The following is a 24,273-nucleotide window of genomic DNA, read 5'->3' on the forward strand; positions in this document are numbered from 1 at the left end:
ACATTTTCAGAGACTGACAGATACAGAATGAATTGCACACTCACACAGAGTATCAGAGACTGACAGATGCAGAATGAATCCCACACTCACATACAGTAGCAGAGACTGACAGATACAGAATGAATCCCACACTCACAAACAGTATCAGACACTGACAGATACAGAATGAACCCCACACTCACACACAGTACCAGAGACTGTCAGATACAGAATGAATCCCACACTCCCACAGAGTATCAGAGACTGACAGACACAGAATGAATCCCACACTCACATACAGTATCAGAGACTGACAGATACAGAATGAATCCCACACTCACATACAGTACCAGAGGATGACAGATGCAGAATGAATCCCACACTCACACACAGTATCAGAGACTGTCAGATGCAGAATGAATCCCACACTCACACACTGTACCTGAGACTGACAGATACAGAATGAATCCCTCACTCACATACATGTCAGAGACTGACAGATACAGAATGAATCCCACACTCATACACAGAACCAGAGACTGACAGATGCAGAATGAATCCGACACTCAAACACTTTATCTGAGACTGACAGATACAGAATGAATCCCTCACTCACACACAGTACCAGAGACTGACAGATACAGAATGAATCCCACACTCACACACAGTATCAGAGACTGACAGATACAGAATGAATTGCACTCTCACACACAGTATCAGAGACTGACAGAAACAGAATGAATCCCACAGTCACACACAGTACCAGAGACTGACAGATACAGAATGAATCCCACACTCACAAACAGTACCAGAAACTGACAGATACAGAAATAATCCCACACTCACACACTGTATCAGAGACTGACAGATGCAGAATGAATCCCACAGTCACACACAGTACCAGAGACTGTCAGATGCAGAATGAATCCCACACTCACACACTGTACCTGAGACTGACAGATGCAGAATAAATCCCACACTCACACACAGTACCAGAGACTGTCAGATATTGAATGAATCCCACACTCACATACAGTTTCAGAGACTGACAGATACAGAATGAATCCCACACTCACACACAGTACCAGAGACTGACAGATATTGAATGAATCCCACACTCACATACAGTTTCAGAGACTGACAGATACAGAATGAATCCCACACTCACACACAGTACCAGAGACTGACAGATATTGAATGAATCCCACACTCACATGCAGTATCAGAGACTGACAGATGCAGAATGAATCCCAAACTCACACACAGTACCAGAGACTGACAGATACAGAATGAATCCCACACTCACATACAGTACCAGAGACTGACAGAAACAAAATGAATCCCACACTCACATACAGTACCAGAGACTGACAGATACAGAAATAATCCCACACTCACACACTGTATCAGAGACTGACAGATGCAGAATGAATCCCACACTCACACACAGTACCAGAGACTGACAGATACAGAATGAATCCCACACTCACATACAGTATCAGAGACTGACAGATACAGAATGAATCCCACACTCACACACAGTATCAGAGACTGACAGATACAGTAAGAATCCCACACTCACACACAGTATCAGAGACTGACAGAAAAAGAAAGAATCCCACACTCACGCACAATACCAGAGACTAACAGATACTGAATGAATCCCACACTCACACACAGTACCAGAGACTGACAGATATAGAATGAATCCCACACTCACATGCAGTATCAGAGACTGACAGATGCAGAATGAATCCCACACTCACACACATTATCAGTGACTGACAGATACAGATTGAATCCCACACTCACACACAGTATCAGAGACTGACAGACACAGAATGAATCCCACACTCACATACAGTTACAGAGACTGACAGATACAGAATGAATCCCACACTCACACACAGTATCAGACACTGACAGATACAGAATGAATCCCACACTCACACACAGTATCAGAGACTGACAGATACAGGATGAATCCCACACTCACACACAGTATCAGACACTGACAGATACAGAATGAATCCCACACTCACACACAGTACCAGAGACTGACAGATACAGAATGAATCCCACACTCACACACAGTACCAGAGACTGACAGATACAGAATGAATCCCACACTCACATACAGTACCAGAGACTGACAGATACAGAATGAATCCCACACTCACATACATTTTCAGAGACTGACAGATACAGAATGAATTGCACACTCACACAGAGTATCAGAGACTGACAGATGCAGAATGAATCCCACAATCACACACAGTAGCAGAGACTGACAGATACAGAATGAATCCCACACTCACAAACAGTATCAGACACTGACAGATACAGAATTAACCCCACACTCACACACAGTACCGGAGACTGTCAGATACAGAATGAATCCCACACTCCCACAGAGTATCAGAGACTGACAGATACAGAATGAATCCCACACTCACATACAGTACCAGAGGCTGACAGATACAGAATAAATCCCACACTCACACACAGTAACAGAGACTGTCAGATGCAGATTGAATCCCACACTCACACACAGTATCAGAGACTGACAGACACAGAATGAATCCCACACTCACATACAGTTACAGAGACTGACAGATACAGAAATAATCCCACACTCACACACTGTATCAGAGACTGACAGATGCAGAATGAATCCCAAACTCACACACAGTACCAGAGACTGACAGATACAGAATGAATCCCACACTCACATGCAGTACCAGAGACTGACAGATACAAAATGAATCCCACACTCACATACAGTACCAGAGACTGACAGATACAGAAATAATCCCACACTCACACACTGTATCAGAGACTGACAGATGCAGAATGAATCCCACACTCACACACAGTACCAGAGACTGACAGATACAGAATGAATCCCACACTCACACACAGTAACAGAGACTGTCAGATGCAGAATGAATCCCACACTCACACACTGTACCTGAGACTGACAGATGCAGAATGAATCCCACACTCACATACATTGTCAGAGACTGACAGATACAGAATGAATCCCACACTCACACACAGTACCAGAGACTGACAGATATTGAATGAATCCCACACTCACATACAGTTTCAGAGACTTACAGATACAGAATGAATCCCACACTCACACACAGTACCAGAGACTGACAGATACAGAAATAATCCCACACTCACACACTGTATCAGAGACTGACAGATGCAGAATGAATCCCACACTCACACACAGTACCAGAGACTGACAGATACAGAATGAATCCCACACTCACACACAGTAACAGAGACTGTCAGATGCAGAATGAATCCCACACTCACACACAGTATCAGAGACTGACAGATACAGTAAGAATCCCACACTCACACACAGTATCAGAGACTGACAGATAAAGAAAGAATCCCACACTCACGCACAATACCAGAGACTAACAGATACTGAATGAATCCCACACTCACACACAGTACCAGAGACTGACAGAAAGAGAATGAATCCCACACTCACATGCAGTATCAGAGACTGACAGATGCAGAATGAATCCCACACTCACACACATTATCAGAGACTGACAGATACAGATTGAATCCCACACTCACACACAGTATCAGAGACTGACAGACACAGAATGAATCCCACACTCACATACAGTTACAGAGACTGACAGATACAGAATGAATCCCACACTCACACACAGTATCAGATACTGACAGATACAGAATGAATCCCACACTCACACACAGTACCAGAGACTGACAGATACAGAATGAATCCCACACTCACATACAGTACCAGAGACTGACAGATACAGAATGAATCCCACACTCACATACATTTTCAGAGACTGACAGATACAGAATGAATTGCACACTCACACAGAGTATCAGAGACTGACAGATGCAGAATGAATCCCACACTCACATACAGTAGCAGAGACTGACAGATACAGAATGAATCCCACACTCACAAACAGTATCAGACACTGACAGATACAGAATGAACCCCACACTCACACACAGTACCAGAGACTGTCAGATACAGAATGAATCCCACACTCACATACATGTCAGAGACTGACAGATACAGAATGAATCCCACACTCATACACAGAACCAGAGACTGACAGATGCAGAATGAATCCGACACTCAAACACTTTATCTGAGACTGACAGATACAGAATGAATCCCTCACTCACACACAGTACCAGAGACTGACAGATACAGAATGAATCCCACACTCACACACAGTATCAGAGACTGACAGACACAGAATGAATTGCACTCTCACACACAGTATCAGAGACTGACAGAAACAGAATGAATCCCACAGTCACACACAGTACCAGAGACTGACAGATACAGAATGAATCCCACACTCACAAACAGTACCAGAAACTGACAGATACAGAAATAATCCCACACTCACACACTGTATCAGAGACTGACAGATGCAGAATGCATCCCACAGTCACACACAGTACCAGAGACTGTCAGATGCAGAATGAATCCCACACTCACACACTGTACCTGAGACTGACAGATGCAGAATAAATCCCACACTCACACACAGTACCAGAGACTGTCAGATATTGAATGAATCCCACACTCACATACAGTTTCAGAGACTGACAGATACAGAAATTATCCCACACTCACACACTGTATCAGAGACTGACAGATGCAGAATGAATCCCACACTCACACACAGTACCAGAGACTGACAGATACAGAATGAATCCCACACTCACACACAGTAACAGAGACTGTCAGATGCAGAATGAATCCCACACTCACACACTGTACCTGAGACTGACAGATGCAGAATGAATCCCACACTCACATACATTGTCAGAGACTGACAGATACAGAATGAATCCCACACTCACACACAGTATCAGATACTGACAGATACAGAATGAATCCCACACTCACACACAGTACCAGAGACTGACAGATACAGAATGAATCCCACACTCACACACAGTACCAGAGACTGACAGATACAGAAAGAATCCCACACTCACATACAGTACCAGAGACTGACAGATACAGAATGAATCCCACACTCACATACATTTTCAGAGACTGACAGATACAGAATGAATTGCACACTCACACAGAGTATCAGAGACTGACAGATGCAGAATGAATCCCACACTCACATACAGTCGCAGAGACTGACAGATACAGAATGAATCCCACACTCACAAACAGTATCAGACACTGACAGATCCAGAATGAACCCCACACTCACACACAGTACCAGAGACTGTCAGATACAGAATGAATCCCACACTCCCACAGAGTATCAGAGACTGACAGACACAGAATGAATCCCACACTCACATACAGTATCAGAGACTGACAGATACAGAATGAATCCCACACTCACATACAGTACCAGAGGATGACAGATGCAGAATGAATCCCACACTCACACACAGTATCAGAGACTGTCAGATGCAGAATGAATCCCACACTCACACACTGTACCTGAGACTGACAGATACAGAATGAATCCCTCACTCACATACATGTCAGAGACTGACAGATACAGAATGAATCCCACACTCATACACAGAACCAGAGACTGACAGATGCAGAATGAATCCGACACTCAAACACTTTATCTGAGACTGACAGATACAGAATGAATCCCTCACTCACACACAGTACCAGAGACTGACAGATACAGAATGAATCCCACACTCACACACAGTATCAGAGACTGACAGATACAGAATGAATTGCACTCTCACACACAGTATCAGAGACTGACAGAAACAGAATGAATCCCACAGTCACACACAGTACCAGAGACTGACAGATACAGAATGAATCCCACACTCACACACTGTATCAGAGACTGACAGATGCAGAATGAATCCCACAGTCACACACAGTACCAGAGACTGTCAGATGCAGAATGAATCCCACACTCACACACTGTACCTGAGACTGACAGATGCAGAATAAATCCCACACTCACACACAGTACCAGAGACTGTCAGATATTGAATGAATCCCACACTCACATACAGTTTCAGAGACTGACAGATACAGAATGAATCCCACACTCACACACAGTACCAGAGACTGACAGATATTGAATGAATCCCACACTCACATACAGTTTCAGAGACTGACAGATACAGAATGAATCCCACACTCACACACAGTACCAGAGACTGACAGATATTGAATGAATCCCACACTCACATGCAGTATCAGAGACTGACAGATGCAGAATGAATCCCAAACTCACACACAGTACCAGAGACTGACAGATACAGAATGAATCCCACACTCACATACAGTACCAGAGACTGACAGAAACAAAATGAATCCCACACTCACATACAGTACCAGAGACTGACAGATACAGAAATAATCCCACACTCACACACTGTATCAGAGACTGACAGATGCAGAATGAATCCCACACTCACACACAGTACCAGAGACTGACAGATACAGAATGAATTCCACACTCACACACAGTAACAGAGACTGTCAGATGCAGAATGAATCCCACACTCACACACTGTACCTGAGACTGACAGATGCAGAATGAATCCCACACTCACATACATTGTCAGAGACTGACAGATACAGAATGAATCCCACACTCACACACAGTATCAGAGACTGTCAGATACAGAATGAATCCCACACTCCCACAGAGTATCAGAGACTGACAGATACAGAATGAATCCCACACTCACAAACAGTATCAGAGACTGACAGATACAGAATGAATCCCACACTCACACACAGTATCAGAGACTGTCAGATGCAGAATGAATCCCACACTCACACACTGTACCTGAGACTGACAGATACAGAATGAATCCCTCACTCACATACATTGTCAGAGACTGACAGATACAGAATGAATCCCACACTCACACACAGAACCAGAGACTGACAGATGCAGAATGAATCCCACACTCAAACACATTATCTGAGACTGACAGATACAGAATGAATCCCACTCTCACATGCAGCATCAGAGACTGACAGATACAGAATGAATCCCAAACTCACACACATTATCAGAGACTGACAGATACAGAAGGAATCCCACACTCACACACAGTATCAGAGACTGACAGATACAGAATGAATCCCACACTAACACACAGGACCAGAGACTGACAGATACAGAATGAATCCCACACTCACATACAGTACCAGAGACTGACAGACACAGAATGAATCCCACACTCACACACTGTATCAGAGACTGACAGATGCAGAATGAATCCCACACTCACACACAGTATCAGAGACTGACAGATACAGAATGAATCCCACACTCACATACAGTACCAGAGACTGACAGATACAGAATGAATCCCACACTCACACACAGTACCAGAGACTGACAGATACAGAAGGAATCCCAAACTCACACACAGTATCAGAGACTGACAGATACAGATTGAATCCCACACTCACACACAGAATCAGAGACTTACAGATACATAATGAATCCCACACACACACAGTACCAGAGACTGACAGACGCAGAATGAATCCCACACTCACATGCAGTATCTGAGATTGACAGATACAGAATGAATCCCACACTCACGTACAATATCAGAGACTGACAGATACAGAATGAATCCCACACTCACGTACAATATCAGAGACTGACAGATACAGAATGAATCCCACACTCACACACAGTACCAGAGACTGACAGATGCAGAATGAATCCCACACTCACATACAGTATCTGAGACTGACAGATGCAGAATGAATCCCACACTCACACACAGTATCAGAGACTGACAGATACAGAATGAATCCCACACTCACACACAGTATCTGAGACTGACAGATGCAGAATGAATCCCACACTCACACACAGTATCAGAGACTGACAGATACAGAATGAATCCCACACTCACACACAGTACCAGAGACTGACATATACAGAATGAATCCCACACTCACACACAGTATCAGAGACTGACAGATGCAGAATGAATCCCACACTCACACACAGTACCAGAGACTGACAGATACAGAATGAATCCCACACTCACATACATCATCAGAGACTGACAGATACAGGATGAATCCCACACTCACACACAGTATCAGAGACTGACAGATACAGAATTAATCCCACACTCACACACAGGACCAGAGACTGACAGACACAGATGGAATCCCACACTCACATACATTATCAGAGACTGACAGATACAGAATGAATCCCACACTCACACACAGTAGCAGAAACTGACAGATACAGAATGAATTCCAAACTCACACACAATACCAGAGACTGACAGATACAGAATGAATCCCACACTCACACACAATACCAGAGACTGACAGATGCAGAATGAATCCCACACTCACACACAGAACCAGAGACTGACAGATACAGAATGAATCCCACACTCACATACAGAATCAGAGACTGACAGATACAGAATGAATCCCACACTCACACACAGTATCAGAGACTGACAGATACAGAATTAATCCCACACTCACACACAGTACCAGAGACTGACAGATATTGAATGAATCCCACACTCACATGCAGTATCAGAGACTGACAGATGCAGAATGAATCCCAAACTCACACACAGTACCAGAGACTGACAGATACAGAATGAATCCCACACTCACATACAGTACCGGAGACTGACAGATACAGAATGAATCCCACACTCACAGACAGTACCAGAGACTGACAGACACAGAATGAATCCCACACTCACAGACAATGTCAGAGACTGACAGAAACAGAATGAATCCCACACTCACATACATTATCAGAAACTGACAGATACATAATGAATCCCACACTCACACACAGTATCAGAGACTGACAGATGCAGAATGAATCCCACACTCACATACATTATCAGAAACTGACAGATGCAGAATGAATCCCACACACACACAGTACCAGAGACTGACAGACGCAGAATGAACCCCACACTCACATCCAGTATCTGAGATTGACAGATGCAGAATGAATCCCACACTCACGTACAATATCAGAGACTGACAGACACAGAATGAATTGCACACTCACACACAGTATCAGAGATTGACACAAAAAAATGAATCCCACATGCACACAGTACCAGAGACTGACAGATACAGAATGAATCCCACACTCACACACAGTATCAGAGATTGACACAAAAAAATGAATCCCACATGCACACAGTATCAGAGACTGACAGATACAGAATGAATCCCACACTCACACACAGTATCAGAGACTGACAGATACAGAATGAATCCCACACTCACATACAGTACCAGAGAATGACAGATACAGAATGAATCCCACACTCACACACAGTACCAGAGACTGACAGATACAGAAGGAATCCCAAACTCACACACAGTATCTGAGATTGACAGATACAGAATGAATCCCACACTCACGTACAATATCAGAGACTGACAGATACATAATGAATCCCACACTCACACACAGTACCAGAGACTGACAGATGCAGAATGAATCCCACTCTCACATGCAGTATCAGAGACTGACAGATACAGAATGAATCCCAAACTCACACACTGTATCAGAGATTGACAGATGCAGAATGAATCCCACACTCACAGACAGTAACAGAGACTGACAGATACAGAATGAATCCCACACTCACACACAGCACCAGAGACTGACAGATACAGAATGAATCCCACACTCACACACAGTGTCAGAGACTGACAGATACAGAATGAATCCCACACTCACACACAGTTTCAGAGACTGACAGATACAGAATGAATCCCACACTCACATACCGTATCAGAGACTGACAGATACAGAATGAATCCCACACTCACATGCAGTATCAGAGACTGACAGATGCAGAATAAATCCCGCACTCACACAAAGTATCAGAGACTGACAGATACAGAATGAATCCCACACTCACACACTGTATTAGAGACTGACAGATACAGAATGAATCCCACACTCACACACATGATCAGAGACTGACAGATACAGAATGAATCCCACACTCACATACAGTTGCAGAGACTGACAGATACAGAATGAATCCCACACTCACACACAGTATCAGAGACTGTCAGATACAGAATGAATCCCACACTCACATACAGTACCAGAGGCTGACAGATACAGAATGAATCCCACACTCACACACAGTATCAGAGACTGTCAGATACAGAATGAATCCCACACTCACATACAGTACCAGAGGCTGACAGATACAGAATGAATCCCACACTCACACACAGTATCAGAGACTGTCAGATGCAGAATGAATCCCACACTCACACACTGTCCCTGATACTGACAGATACAGAATGAATCCCTCACTCACATGCATTGTCAGAGACTGACAGATACAGAATGAATCCCACACTCACACACTGGACCTGAGACTGACAGATGCAGAATGAATCCCACACTCACATACATTGTCAGATACTGACAGATACAGAATGAATCCCACACTCACACACAGTACCAGAGACTGACAGATATTGAATGAATCCCACACTCACGTCCAGTACCAGAGACTGATAGATACAGAATGAATCCCACACTCACACACAGTATCAGAGACTGACAGACACAGAAAGAATCCCACACTCACACACAGTGCCAGAGACTGAAAGATGCAGAAAGAACCCCACACTCACACACAGTACCAGAGACTGTCAGATACAGAATGAATCCCACACTCCCTCAGAGTATCAGAGACTGACAGATACAGAATGAATCCCACACTCACATACAGTATCAGAGACTGACAGATACAGAATGAATCCCACACTCACACACAGTAACAGAGACTGACAGATGCAGAATGAATCCCACACTCACACAAAGTACTGGAGACTGACAGATACAGAATGAATCCCACACTCACACACATTATCAGAGACTGACAGATACAGAATGAATCCCACACTCACACACATTGTCAGAGACTGACAGATACAGATTGAATCCCACACTCACACACAGTATCAGAGACTGACAGATACAGAATGAATCCCACACTCACATTCAGTTGCAGAGACTGACAGATGCAGAATGAATCCCACACTCACATACAGGAACAGAGGCTGACAGATGCAGAATGAATCCCACACTCAAACACATTATCAGAGACTGACAGATACAGAATGAATCCCACTCTGACATGCAGTATCAGAGACTGACAGATACAGAATGAATCCCAAACTCACACACAGTATCAGAGACTGACAGATACAGAATGAATCCCACACTAACACACAGTACCAGAGACTGACAGATACATAATGAATCCCACACTCACATACGGTACCAGAGACTGACAGATACAGAATGAATCCCACACTCACACACTGTATCAGAGACTGACAGATGCAGAATGAATCCCACACTCACAGACAGTAACAGAGACTGACAGATACAGAATGAATCCCACACTCACACACAGTATCAGAGACTGACAGATACAGAATGAATTGCACGCTCACACACAGTATCAGAGACTGACAGAAACAGAATGAATCCCACAGACACGCACAGTACCAGAGACTGACAGATACAGAATGAATCCCACACTCACATACAGTACCAGAGACTGACAGATACAGAAAGAATCCCACACTCACACACTGTATCAGAGACTGACAGATGCAGAATGAATCCCACACTCACACACAGTACCAGAGACTGACAGATACAGAATGAATCCCACACTCACACGCAGTATCAGAGACTGTCAGATGCAGAATGAATCCCACACTCACACACTGTACCTGAGACTGACAGATACAGAATGAATCCCAAACTCACACACAGTACCAGAGACTGACAGATGCAGAATGAATCCCACACTCACACACAGTATCAGAGACTGACAGGTACAGAATGAATCCCACACTCACACACAGTATCAGAGACTGACAGATACAGAATGAATCCCACACTCACACACAGTACCAGAGACTGACAGATATTGAATGAATCCCACACTCACATACAGTATCAGAGACTGACAGATGCAGAATGAATCCCAAACTCACACACAGTTCCAGAGACTGACAGATACAGGATGAATCCCACACTCAAACACATTATCAGAGACTGACAGATACAGAATGAATCCCACACTCACATCCAGTACCAGAGACTGACAGATGCAGAATGAATGCCACACTCACACACTGTATCAGAGACTGACAGATGCAGAATGAATCCCACACTCACACACAGTACCAGAGACTGACAGATACATAATGAATCCCACACTCACACACAGTACCAGAGACTGACAGATACAGAATGAATCCCACACTCACATGCAGTACCAGAGACTGACAGATACAGAATGAATCCCACACTCACATACGTTTTCAGAGACTGACAGATACAGAATGAATTGCACACTCACACACAGTGCCAGAGACTGAAAGATACAGAAAGAACCCCACACTCACACACAGTACCAGAGACTGACAGATACAGAATGAATCCCACACTCACATACATTTTCAGAGACTGACAGATACAGAATGAATCCCACACTCACATACATTTTCAGAGACTGACAGATACAGAATGAATCCCACACTCACACACAGTACCAGAGACTGACAGATGCAGAATGAATCCCACACTCACATGCAGTGCCAGAGACTGAAAGATACAGAAAGAACCCCACACTCACACACAGTACCAGAGACTGTCAGACACAGAATGAATCCCACACTCACACACAGTATCAGAGACTGACAGATGGAGAATGAATCCCACACTCACACACAGTATCAGAGACTGACAGATACAGAATGAATCCCACACTCACACACAGTATCAGAGACTGACAGATACAGAAAGAATCCCACACTCACACACAGTGCCAGAGACTGAAAGATACAGAATGAATCCCACACTCACACACAGCACCAAAGACTGACAGATACAGAATGAATCCCACACTCACATACAGTATCAGAGACTGACAGATACAGAATGAATCCCACACTCACACACAGTACCAGAGACTGACAGATACAGAATGAATCCCACACTCACATACAGTATCAGAGACTGACAGATGCAGAATGAATCCCACACTCACACCAAGTACTAGAGACTGACAGATACAGAATGAATCCCACACTCACACACATTATCAGAGACTGACAGATACAGATTGAATCCCACACTCACACACAGTATCAGAGACTGACAGATACAGAATGAATCCCACACTCACATTCAGTTGCAGAGACTGACAGATGCAGAAAGAATCCCACACTCACATCCTGTACCTGAGACTGACAGATACAGAATAAATCCCTCACTCACATACATTGTCAGAGACTGACAGATACAGAATGAATCCCACACTCACATACATTATCAGAGACTGACAGAGACAGAATGAATCCCACACTCACACACAGTACCAGAGAGTGACAGATACAGAATGAATCCCACACTCACACACAGTTTCAGAGACTGACAGATACAGAATGAATTGCAAGCTCACACACAGTATCAGAGACTGACAGAAACAGAATGAATCCCACACTCACACACAGTACCAGAGACTGACAGATACAGAATGAATCCCACACTCACATACAGTACCAGAGACTGACAGATACAGAATGAATCCCACACTCACATGCATTTTCAGAGACTGACAGATACAGAATGAATCCCACACTCACATACATTTTCAGAGACTGACAGATACAGAATGAATCCCACACTCACATGCAGTATCAGAGACTGACAGATGCAGAATAAATCCCACACTCACACAAAGTACTGGAGACTGACAGATACAGAATGAATCCCACACTCACACACAGTATCAGAGACTGACAGATACAGAATGAATCCCACACTCACATACAGTTGCAGAGACTGACAGATACAGAATGAATCCCACACTCACATACAGTACCAGAGGCTGACAGATGCAGAATGAATCCCACACTCACACACTGTACCTGATACTGACAGATACAGAATGAATCCCACACTCACATACATTGTCAGAGACTGACAGATACAGAATGAATCCCACACTCACACACAGTACCAGAGACTGACAGATATTGAATGAATCCCACACTCACATACAGTTTCAGAGACTTACAGATACAGAATGAATCCCACACTCACACACAGTACCAGAGACTGACAGATATTGAATGAATCCCACACTCACATACAGTACCAGAGACTGATAGATACAGAATGAATCCCACACTCACACACAGTATCAGAGACTGACAGATACAGAATGAATCCCACACTCAAACACAGTGCCAGAGACTGAAAGATACAGAATGAATCCCACTCTGACATGCAGTATCAGAGACTGACAGATACAGAATGAATCCCAAACTCACACACAGTATCAGAGACTGACAGATACAGAATGAATCCCACACTAACACACAGTACCAGAGACTGACAGATACATAATGAATCCCACACTCACAGACAGTAACAGAGACTGACAGATACAGAATGAATCCCACACTCACACACAGTATCAGAGACTGACAGATACAGAATGAATTGCACGCTCACACACAGTATCAGAGACTGACAGAAACAGAATGAATCCCACAGACACGCACAGTACCAGAGACTGACAGATACAGAATGAATCCCACACTCACATCCAGTACCAGAGACTGACAGATACAGAAAGAATCCCACACTCACACACTGTATCAGAGACTGACAGATGCAGAATGAATCCCACACTCACACACAGTACCAGAGACTGACAGATACAGAATGAATCCCACACTCACACGCAGTATCAGAGACTGTCAGATGCAGAATGAATCCCACACTCACACACTGTACCTGAGACTGACAGATACAGAATGAATCCCAAACTCACACACAGTACCAGAGACTGACAGATGCAGAATGAATCCCACACTCACACACAGTATCAGAGACTGACAGGTACAGAATGAATCCCACACTCACACACAGTATCAGAGACTGACAGATACAGAATGAATCCCACACTCACACACAGTACCAGAGACTGACAGATATTGAATGAATCCCACACTCACATACAGTATCAGAGACTGACAGATGCAGAATGAATCCCAAACTCACACACAGTTCCAGAGACTGACAGATACAGGATGAATCCCACACTCAAACACATTATCAGAGACTGACAGATACAGAATGAATCCCACACTCACATACAGTACCAGAGACTGACAGATGCAGAATGAATGCCACACTCACACACTGTATCAGAGACTGACAGATGCAGAATGAATCCCACACTCACACACAGTACCAGAGACTAACAGATACATAATGAATCCCACACTCACACACAGCACCAGAGACTGACAGATACAGAATGAATCCCACACTCACATGCAGTACCAGAGACTGACAGATACAGAATGAATCCCACACTCACATACGTTTTCAGAGACTGACAGATACAGAATGAATTGCACACTCACACACAGTGCCAGAGACTGAAAGATACAGAAAGAACCCCACACTCACACACAGTACCAGAGACTGACAGATACAGAATGAATCCCACACTCACATACATTTTCAGAGACTGACAGATACAGAATAAATCCCACACTCACATACATTTTCAGAGACTGACAGATACAGAATGAATCCCACACTCACACACAGTACCAGAGACTGACAGATGCAGAATGAATCCCACACTCACATACAGTGCCAGAGACTGAAAGATACAGAAAGAACCCCACACTCACACACAGTACCAGAGACTGTCAGACACAGAATGAATCCCACACTCAGACACAGTATCAGAGACTGATAGATGGAGAATGAATCCCACACTCACACACAGTATCAGAGACTGATAGATACAGAATGAATCCCAGACTCACATACATTTTCAGAGACTGACAGATACATAATGAATCCCACACTCACATACAGTACCAGAGACTGACAGATGCAGAATGAATCCCACACTCACACACAGCACCAAAGACTGACAGATACAGAATGAATCCCACACTCACATACAGTATCAGAGACTGACAGATACAGAATGAATCCCACACTCACACACAGTACCAGAGACTGACAGATACAGAATGAATCCCACACTCACATACAGTATCAGAGACTGACAGATGCAGAATGAATCCCACACTCACACCAAGTACTGGAGACTGACAGATACAGAATGAATCCCACACTCACACACATTATCAGAGACTGACAGATACAGATTGAATCCCACACTCACACACAGTATCAGAGACTGACAGATACAGAATGAATCCCACACTCACATTCAGTTGCAGAGACTGACAGATGCAGAAAGAATCCCACACTCACATCCTGTACCTGAGACTGACAGATACAGAATAAATCCCTCACTCACATACATTGTCAGAGACTGACAGATACAGAATGAATCCCACACTCACATACATTATCAGAGACTGACAGATACAGAATGAATCCCACACTCACACACAGTACCAGAGAGTGACAGATACAGAATGAATCCCACACTCACACACTGTATCAGAGACTGACAGATGCAGAATGAATCCCACACTCACACACAGTGCCAGAGACTGACAGATACAGAATGAATCCCACACTCACACACAGTTTCAGAGACTGACAGATACAGAATGAATTGCAAGCTCACACACAGTATCAGAGACTGACAGAAACAGAATGAATCCCACACTCACACACAGTACCAGAGACTGACAGATACAGAATGAATCCCACACTCACATACAGTACCAGAGACTGACAGATACAGAATGAATCCCACACTCACATACATTTTCAGAGACTGACAGATACAGAATGAATCCCACACTCACATACATTTTCAGAGACTGACAGATACAGAATGAATCCCACACTCACATGCAGTATCAGAGACTGACAGATGCAGAATAAATCCCACACTCAAACAAAGTACTGGAGACTGACAGATACAGAATGAATCCCACACTCACACACAGTATCAGAGACTGACAGATACAGAATGAATCCCACACTCACATACAGTTGCAGAGACTGACAGATACAGAATGAATCCCACACTCACATACAGTACCAGAGGCTGACAGATGCAGAATGAATCCCACACTCACACACTGTACCTGATACTGACAGATACAGAATGAATCCCACACTCACATACATTGTCAGAGACTGACAGATACAGAATGAATCCCACACTCACACACAGTACCAGAGACTGACAGATATTGAATGAATCCCACACTCACATACAGTTTCAGAGGCTTACAGATACAGAATGAATCCCACACTCACACACAGTCCCAGAGACTGACAGATATTGAATGAATCCCACACTCACATACAGTACCAGAGACTGATAGATACAGAATGAATCCCACACTCACACACAGTATCAGAGACTGACAGATACAGAAAGAATCCCACACTCACACACAGTGCCAGAGACTGAAAGATGCAGAAAGAATCCCACACTCACACACAGTACCAGAGACTGTCAGATACAGAATGAATCCCACACTCCCACAGAGTATCAGAGACTGACAGATACAGAATGAATCCCACACTCACATACAGTATCAGAGACTGACAGATACAGAATGAATCCCACACTCACACACAGTACCAGAGACTGACAGATGCAGAATGAATCCCACACTCATACTAAGTACTGGAGACTGACAGATACAGAATGAATCCCACACTCACACACATTATCAGAGACTGACAGATACAGAATGAAACCCACACTCACATTCAGTTGCAGAGACTGACAGATGCAGAATGAATCCCAAACTTACATCCTGTACCAGAGACTGACAGATACAGAATGAATCCCTCACTCACATACATTGTCAGAGACTGACAGATGCAGAATGAATCCCACACTCACATACATTATCAGAGACTGACAGATGCAGAATGAATCCCACACTCACACACAGTCCCAGAGACTGACAGATACAGAATGAATCCCACACTCACACACAGTACCAGAGAGTGACAGATACAGAATGAATCCCACACTCACACACTGTATCAGAGACTGACAGATGCAGAATGAATCCCACACTCACACACAGTACCAGAGACTGACAGATACAGAATGAATCCCACACTCACATACAGTACCAGAGACTGACAGATACAGAATGAATCCCACACTCACATACATTTTCAGAGACTGACAGATACAGAATGAATTGCACACACACACAGAGTATCAGAGACTGACAGATGCAGAATGAATCCCACACTCACATACAGTATCAGAGACTGACAGATACAGAATGAATCCCACACTCACATACATTATCAGAGACTGACAGATGCAGAATGAATCCCACACTCACACACAGCACCAGAGACTGACAGATACAGAATGAATCCCACACTCACACACAGTTACAGAGACTGACAGATACAGAATGAATCCCACACTCACATGCATTATCAGAGACTGACAGATGCAGCATGAATCCCACACTCACACACAGTACCAGAGACTGAGAGATACAAAGTGAATCTCATCGTCACCTGCATTTGTGCAGGCTGAGTTCCAAATTACATAGCAAAGCAAAAATCTCACAGTTGTTGATTGAAAGTTACCATCTCAATTCCATCAATGCAGGCTTAGTTGCACATTTGGTACCAGTCCAAAAATCTCTTACAGTATCAGACTGATAGATACAGTGTCAATTTCTTTAGTGCAGGATAAGCTACATATTACATACCAGTCCAAACATCTCATACAGTGTCAGACGCAGATAGAGAATTAATCCAATTATTGCAGACTGAACTGCACATTGCATACCAGTCCAGTAATTTCACTGTGAACATATTGAAAGATACATTATCATTCACAATAGATTTCAGAGATTAAGATGTAACACTACTCCAAAACTCACACACATTGTTTGATTAACGAAAATCGAAAAGTAATCCCTATTTACAAATTAAATACTCGAAAAAGAACTGTATATATTTTAAAGTATTAAAGATACAGTTTCAAATAAGGTACTGTAAACTGAAATAAGAATATGGAATGAATTCACACTTGCACATTGTCTCAGAGACTGAATTACAGAATGAATCCCTGACTGAGATAAAGTAGCAGAGAATGGCAGATACAGAATGACTGACAGATGCAGAATATACCCCATGCTCACAGTCAGTACCAGAGACTGACAGATGCAGAATGAATCCCACACTCACATACATTATCAGAGACTGACAGATGCAGAATGAATCCCACACTCACACACAGTCCCAGAGACTGACAGATACAGAATGAATCCCACACTCACACACAGTACCAGAGAGTGACAGATACAGAATGAATCCCACACTTACACACTGTATCAGAGACTGACAGATGCAGAATATACCCCATGCTCACAGTCAGTACCAGAGACTGACAGATATAGAATGAATCCTACACTCACATACAGTACCAGGAAAAGAATGAATCTCACTCATGCACAGTACCAGGGACTGACAGATACAGAATGAATCTCACACTCACAAACAGTACCAGAGACTGACAGATTCAGAATGAATCACACACTCACATACAGTGTCAGAGACTGACAGATACAGAATGAATCTCACATTCACATTACTGCAGACTGAGCTGCACATTACATACCAGTCCAAAAATCTCATCGGGTCAGATTGAAAGATATCGTATCAATTCCTTTGGTGCAGACTGAGCTACATATTTGATATATTGGTAAGTGCTCGTGTTATACTGAAATAAACATTATCAATGCCATTGGTACAGACTGAGCTATTTCTTACATACGAGTCCAAAAATCAAATAAATGATCAGACTGAAAGATATACTCTAAATTCTATTAGCACCATCTGAGCTAAATATTATATAACAGTCCAACAATCTCATACAATATTGGACTGAAAGATACAGTATCGATTCCATCAGTGCAGACTGAGCCACACATTATACAACAGTCCAAGAATGTCATCGGCCTATCAGACTCAAAGATACAATATCAATTCCATTAGCACAGACTGAGCTATATGTTACTCACCAGTCCAAAAATCTTATACAGTGTTTGACTCAGATACAGAATTAATCCCATTGTTGCAGACTGAACTACACATTACATACCAGTCCATAATTTCAACGTGAACAGATTGAAAGGTACATTATCATTCACAATAGAGTTCAGAGATTAAATGAAATACTACTCCAAAACTCACACACATTGTTTGATTAAAGAAAATCGAAAAGTGTATCCATATTAACAAATTAAATACTCGACAAAGAACTGCATATACTTTGAAGTGGTAAAGATATAGTTTCAAATACAATATTCTAAACTGAAATAAGAATCTAGAATGAATCCAGACTTGCACATTGTCTCAGAGACTGAATTACAGAATGAAACCCTCACTCAGATAAAGTAGCAGAGAATGGCAGATACAGAATGTATCCCCCACACACACAGACAGTACCAGACACTGACAGGCACAGAATTATGCCCACACTCACATAAAGCACCAGGGACTGACAGATACAGAACGAATCCATCACTTATATATAGTAGCTGAGACTGACTGATGCAGAATATACCCCATGCTCACACTCAGTTCCAGAGACTGACAGATACAGAATGAATCCCAAACTCACACACAGTACCAGAGACTGACAGATACACAATAAACCCCACTCTCACATCCAGTACCAGAGACTGGCATCTACTGGACGTAAGCGAGAACTGTAAAAGAGCGGAACAAATTCACATTATCTGTCGTGGTTGGAGAAACAGGACAATGTGCAATGTGAGGAAAGTTTCTGTCTGTAACTTTTACTCTCGTATTTTTGCACTTTTTGATCGTGAAAAATGAAGACAATTTATTCATAATAACGTTTTTGTTTCACTCATTCAATCGTTTTGAATTTACCCCATTATATTTCACTGTACGTTGCGCAGTATTTCTCTCTGATTTCTCAGGTCACGATTTACATTTTTCCTCCATCCCATTTAGACTGTAATTTTCCAAGCAGTATGTGGCCTCCTTATTCCCTCTCGCGAAATGAAGCATCGCAAACCTTTCCATATTGCAATTCAATGGCCATTTCCACTGCCGTTCAGCAAGTTTATTTTGCCGCAGACTTCCTCTGTTTAACTATACCTCCTAAATCAACTACAAGAATGTAACACAGCATTACAACTAATGTTTGGTCTAACAAAATGTACTTGCAGCTCGTCTCCATTCCCAGTTTTTCTAAATCCCACTCGTGCAATATAATGTGAAGAATTAGTTTCTGTTCTGTCCCTCTCTCATCTGCAAACTTCACTGTCCCGGGGTTTGGGGACATCTACTGGCCGGAAGCAGAACTGCAACAGTTCGGAACAAATTGCTGAAACCGGACAATGTGCAGTGTGAGCGTGTTTGTGATTGGTGGCAGGTACTAAATCAGATTTTTTAAACCTGCCCATTAACCTTTAGTGTTTGTTATTGAACAGTAAACAGAGCCGGACAGTAAGGATACGGGGAGTTATACAAAGAGCATTTATGGCAGGCATCAGGTGAGATGTTTGAAGGACACATTTTAAGCAGCGTCTGTTTTGTTTCGGTTCAATGGTTCGTCCCAAGGGAATGGGAAACAGAAATCTGATATGTTCAAAGGTCCCCGCCCCATCGGGTAGTCCCATTCATGGATCAGTGCAGGGGTTGGGTTGTGTCTGGTTGTCACTAAATTGTTGTAAAACAGCCCAACACACCTGGTGTGCAGAAGCTGAGAGCTGCAGTACTGCAGTGGAGTCAGACACTGACACTGTTTGTATCGCTGGTTTTCATTTGTGGTTATTACAATGATTATTAACAGAGAGATTCAATTGATCACTTTTGTATTTTCTACTTCACCTGTTCTTGAGTTACAAGAGATACTTTTTCTTCCTACAGTCAAATCCTTGAAGGACCCAGAATCAGTGTGATGTTTACTCCACCCGAGGCACAAGGAGCAGTCAGTGCAGCCAGCTCCTTCTCACACACAGTAAGTACATTATCACTCACAGAGCACAGAGACACAGACAGGTCATCAGTCCCATAGTCTCAGACAGCAGAAATAGTCAGTCCCACACTGATCCCAATCCAACACTCAAACAGAGCAGGAGAGACAGACGTAATTTCCATTTCACAACGACTCAGTACTGCTGACCGGCAGATAAATAATTCCCAGTCCAAAATCACACCCAGTATCAGATTGAAAGGCACTGTGTCAATCTCACATTAGTTCAGCCTTAGCTACAAATTAAATACCAGATAGAACTGACACATGGTACTGATTGATCGGTACAGAATGAATCACAATAGTGTACTCCAAGATTCAAATTAAATACCAGCCCACAACTCACACACATTATGAGTTTAAAGATGCAATATTCATGCCACTATTGTACACTGAGATACAAATTAGACACCAGTTCAGATGTTACCCATTTTTGACTCACATATATGTCCAAAAACTTCATAGTATCAGAATGAAATGTACAGTTTCAATTCATTCACTGCAGACTGAGGTACACATTAGATACCAGTCCAAAATTCTCATACAGGAATGACTGAAAGACACAGTATCAACCCCATTAGTGCAGACTGAGCTACACGTCACATACCAGTCCAAAAATCTCAGTGTCAGGTTGAAAGATACAGTATAAATTCCATTAGTGCAGACTGAGATACACATTAGTTACCTGTCCAAAAATCACATTGTGTCAACCTGAGAGGCAGAGTATCAATTCCATTACTGCAGATAGAGGTTTACATTAGATACCTGTCCAAAAATCGGGTACAATATCAGACTGAAAGATATAGTATCGATTTGATTAGTACAGACTGACCTACACGTTACATACCAGTATATAATCTCACACAGTATCAGACTGGAAGATACAGTATCAATCCCATTAGTGCAGACTGGGGTATACATTAGATACCAGTCCAAAAGTCACATTCAGTGTCAAATTGAAAGATACAGTATCAATTCCATTAGTGCAGACTGAACTACACCTTATAAACCAGTCTAATCATATTACACCATATCAGACTGAAAGGTACATCATGAATTCCATTAGTGCAGACTGAGCGACACATTATATACCTTCCAAAAATCTCATACTTTATCATAATGAAACATACAGTATGAATCCTATTAGTGTAGACTAAGCTAAACATTAGAAACCAGTCCAAAAATCTCTCACAGTGTCTGACTAATAGATACAATATCAGTTCCTTTAGTGCTGACTGAAACACACATTACACACCAGTCCAAAAATCTAATACAGTGTCAGGCTGAAAGATACAATATCAATTCCATTAGCCCAGACTGAGCTACACAATAAATACCAGTCCAATAATTTCACAGTAAAGTTTGAAGTGAACATTATCTTCACAGAGATTAAGATACAATCCTACAATAAAACTCACACAAGTTGTTTGATTAAAAAAAATCCAAAAGTGCATCCGTATTTACAAATTAATGCGAGACAAAATATTTGCATACATTAATGAATTAAAGATACAGTTTCAAGCACCATACTGTAAACTGAAATAAGAATACAGAACGAATCCAGACTTGCACTTTGCCCAGTGACTGAGTTACATAATGAATCCCACACTGAGATAAAATACCAGAGATTGACAGATACAGAATGAATCCAACACTCACACACAGTACCAGAGACAGACAGATACAGAATGAATCCCACACTCACACACAGTACCAGAGACAGACAGATACAGAATGAAGCCCACACTCACACACAGTACCAGAGACTGACAGATACAGAATGAATCCCACACTCACACACAGTACCAGAGACTGACAGATACAGAATGAATCCCACACTCACACACAGCACCAGAGACTGACAGATACAGAATGAATCCCACACACACACAGTACCAGAGACTGACAGATACAGAATTAATCCCACACTCACACACAGTACCAGAGACTGACGGATACAGAATGAATCTCACACTCACACACAGTACCACAAACTGACAGACAGAGAATTAATCTCACACTCACATACAATCTGACACCTACTGGCCATAAGTGAGAACTGTAACAGAGTGGAATAAATTCACATCATCTGTCGTTGTTACAGATTCAGGACAATGTGCAATGTGAGGAAATAGTTTCTCTCTGTAACTTCTACTCTCGTATTTTTTCATATTTTGTCAGTGAAAAATGAGACAATTGATT

The 24,273-nt window shown here is 42.6% G+C and overlaps 1 long non-coding RNA gene and 1 pseudogene across 1 annotated transcript in view; one reads left to right on the forward strand and one right to left on the reverse strand.

Annotated features, from left to right (window-relative positions):
- The window catches only part of LOC137307103 (uncharacterized), a 91,737-nt gene extending 69,878 nt beyond the window's left edge, over window positions 1-21,859 (forward strand). The window contains exon 3 of the long non-coding RNA XR_010959036.1: window positions 21,527-21,859. This is a non-coding gene — a long non-coding RNA (uncharacterized lncRNA). The remainder of the gene's footprint in view (window positions 1-21,526) is intronic.
- The window catches only part of LOC137306989 (histone H2AX-like), a 127,066-nt pseudogene that overhangs the window by 83,291 nt on the left and 19,502 nt on the right, over window positions 1-24,273 (reverse strand).

Source organism: Heptranchias perlo, chromosome X (genome assembly GCF_035084215.1).
Source record: "Heptranchias perlo isolate sHepPer1 chromosome X, sHepPer1.hap1, whole genome shotgun sequence".
Classification (NCBI taxonomy): Eukaryota; Metazoa; Chordata; class Chondrichthyes; order Hexanchiformes; family Hexanchidae; genus Heptranchias; species Heptranchias perlo.